Source organism: Helicoverpa zea, chromosome 8, assembly GCF_022581195.2.
Source record: "Helicoverpa zea isolate HzStark_Cry1AcR chromosome 8, ilHelZeax1.1, whole genome shotgun sequence".
Classification (NCBI taxonomy): domain Eukaryota; kingdom Metazoa; phylum Arthropoda; class Insecta; order Lepidoptera; family Noctuidae; genus Helicoverpa; species Helicoverpa zea.
This window is the reverse complement of record NC_061459.1, coordinates 821,768-825,386: the sequence shown is the minus strand read 5'-3', so window position 1 is coordinate 825,386 and position 3,619 is coordinate 821,768.

Here is a 3,619-nt window from a genome sequence, read left to right as displayed (position 1 = left end):
TAAGTTCGTATGTACTTTCTACGTATATTTTGGATACCAATGACCGTTATTTGGAGGGGATGTTAAACTGTAGGTTCCGGCTGTCATTGAACATTCTTGGCAGTCGTTATGGGTAGTCAGATGCCAGTAAGTCTGACCAGTTTTACCAAGGGGTATTGGGTTGAGCGGGTAACTGGGTTGTGGAGCTCAGATAGGCAGTCGCTCCTTGTAAAACACTGGTACTCAGTTGCATCGTGACTGGAAGTCGACTCTAACATATTTGGGACAAAGGCTCTTGAGATAATAACGACAATAATAATGAGATATAAGCACCGCAGGACATCTGAGGCTGATGACGGGAGTAGCGACCCCGGTGGGCTATATATACTGAGTTCTCCAGGGAGAGTATACTGAACCCCATCTCCGGCCGGTCGGAGTGAATCATAACGGGGGTTAGGTAGGTCTCACGCCTCTGGCTTGGCTTGGCCGTCCAGAGTGGAGTCGCTAGAGCAGGGTTAGTAGCAATGCTCGGAGGATAGGTGCCTCGTGGTAAGTGACCCACAGGGAGCGCGTAATCTGCGTTTAAAATCCGCCGAGTATCCTCACACTTCAGCCGCTCATGTCCCTGTTGCCCTCTTGTTGCTATTCAGTGACTGATTTCCGGAGGCCCAGTAAGTGAGCTAGCGAGTCTCCACCTGCCATTTTTACCATTTCACCATTTTTACATGTATCTAATACATTGTCATCGGCACGTGCCATAGTTCCCGTAGTTTCCCCATTCCTAGTTCATTAGCATCCCATCACAATAGCCCAAGTAGTTTTCATCAACAGTTAGCAATAGTATAGCACAGAACCGGGGATTGTCTTTTTTTTAACGACGTCCACCGGGGATTGTCCTTGGGTTCATTTCTATAGTGTATAAAGGAATAATCGTCGGTTTTGTTTCACCATTTCATTAAAGTTGTCTCAAAAATGCTTCAGCGTGGCTTCGGCCCCACGTTTGCCTCCCAAAAATTCGGAACTCTGTAGTCCCGAGGTCTGGAAGAGACATACAAAATAATAATGAGATATAACGCAACAAATTCGGAGAGTGGGGGCTCGTGCCGCCACGTCTAGGTATGTAAAATTTGTACTAAGCAGTGACTTAACACAAAATAAATTCAAGCGTGTTATATCTTCGTTATTATTTGTTTGTGAGAAGGAGAAAAGAAAAAATATGTGTCCATTATTTTAGGATTATCTAAAGGGGTCTACACACCAAAGCCGCTGACCCGGCGGCTCAGCCCGGTGGCTTAGTGCCGGCGGGTTAACCCGGCGGCTTCAGAATGTCCAAGCCGAACGACTTTGCCGGCGGCACGACTGCCGCGGCATGTGGTGTTCTAGTAATTGTCAAATACTCTATGAAAGCCGGCGGGCAACTGACTGAGTGAGTGGAGAGGGATGCCGTCGGCATCGGCATGCTGCCCCGCCGGCTTGCCCGCGCGGGCGCAAGCCGGCGGCATGATTGTACAAAATACGGCCGGCGGGTTGGGCCGCCGGGCTGTGCCGCCGGCGTCAGCGGCTTTGGTGTGTAGACACCTTAAAAGACGGACTAATTCCTTTTTTTGATTCATCATACCACCTATTTCATAACATTCATTTCTATACATTTCAAGTGTAGTATTGCTCTTGAAGTTCCACATCAGGTGTTCCAGATCTTCGATGTATATACGTCAATAGAGAGTGCTTATCAGGTTGAACCACTTTTGCTAAAACGTCATACCTCTATATGCTATAGTCTAGCTGGGCTCCTGGCGTTCCACATCAGGTGTTTTACATCTTCAATTTTTATAAGTCAATAGAAAGTGCTTATCAAATTGAACAACTTTTGCTAAAACGTCATACCTGTATATGGTACAGAGAAGCTGGGCTCTTGGGGTTCCACATCAGGTGTTCCAGATCTTAAAATTTATTATCTCAGCTGAAAATGCTCATCATATGAAACAATTTTTGCCATGGCACCATTTTTGTATCTCTTATAGTTTTGTTGGTCTGTTGGTGTTCTGCATTAGGTCTTCAAGTTTCGAAGATAAATTATAGCCTATATGTTGACCAGGCTTAATACTGATACAACAAAGAAAAAATCATTGAAATCCGTTCAGTAGTTCCGAAGATTAGCGTGTACAAACAAACAGACATACAGACATACAGACATACAGACAGAATTTTTTTTTTGGATTTGTGCTCCATTACTGTTTCTAAACCCCACCCAATTATTATTTTTTAAATATATTCAATGTACAGACACAGTTTTTTTACAGATTTATTATATGTATAGATACCTATACCTATATTATAACTTATACCTATGCTTCTTACTTGAAATTCGAAAGGGAAGCCGATGGGAATCGGCTTATAAGGACGCCTCGCCACTGCAAGATAGATACATAGTTATAAGTAGGCTGGGCAGATAATCATTTATTAAATGCATCAATTAAACTTTTAAAACATCTTAGATCAAACGCCGATGAATCAATTTTCCCCTGCCGAAAATGTACTTAGTTAACTTAGTTGCTCCAATACTTTATTTACCTACACTTCATGTGAGGTGTAAATTGAGACAGTTATTTAGCAAACGGTCATCTGAACGGGTTTGTGTTAGAGGCATTGTCAGTTCCTGGTTCATAGTTAAAAGAAAATTATGCTCATTGTAAGTTGTTAAAATCAATTATTATGGTGGTTATGTAGGTTTTGTGTAATTGTGTTTTTTATTTACAGTGCAAAAATACACACAGACATAGTAACGTAAATATGCTTGAAATAGGAATATGCAGTGATGGTTTTGCAAATTGATTGACGTCAGGATATGAGTCGTCAGTCCAGTGAGTAATATGGACGGCTATGGTAACAAGTTCAATTATTTTGTAGATCTGACTGAAATCATCTTCCTGACCTTATACCATTTCTATTTAGGGTTGGTGCAGCACTTTTACTACTTCTACTTCCTTTACATCTTCTATCTGTTGTTATCTCACAAGTAGATAACATTCTTACTAGGTACCAACCATATTGAGTTTCACACAATCCATCCATCGATTCTGTATTCGTCCGTTTCCACTATACCTATCCATAAATGTTTATGCCCAAAAGCTTCCTCACAACATGACTTTTATTCCTCCGCATCACATGCCCATACCATGACAGCCGGTTTCCACGCAGCTTTTCAGTTACTGGTGCCACTTTCAAACTTCCTCTTATGTAGGTACTCCTTCCTAACTCTATCCATTCGCGTAACACATTGCAATGCATTAGTTGATCTACAAATTCGAACACCATATTCCAATTAATTGTTTAAGTATTATCTACCTTCATCATTCATCCTTTTTACAAAGAGGCTAAAAATTTAAAATAGAATGTAAGTAAATCCAGAACTTTGTGTATAATGCGGGAGTGATTGTGTATGACTTTGCAATTATGAACTTCGCGGTTAGGTCCATTTTAGGCGTCCTGCAAACATGATAACATTATCTAATTGTCTGCTTTATGAATTTGCCCATGCCAATGACATGCCATGTCTCCCCGAGTCCCGAGTGATATTAGCGAGGGCCCACTGCGCATGTCCGCAGTCCCGTCATGCGCGATAGAGATCACATTTCACCAC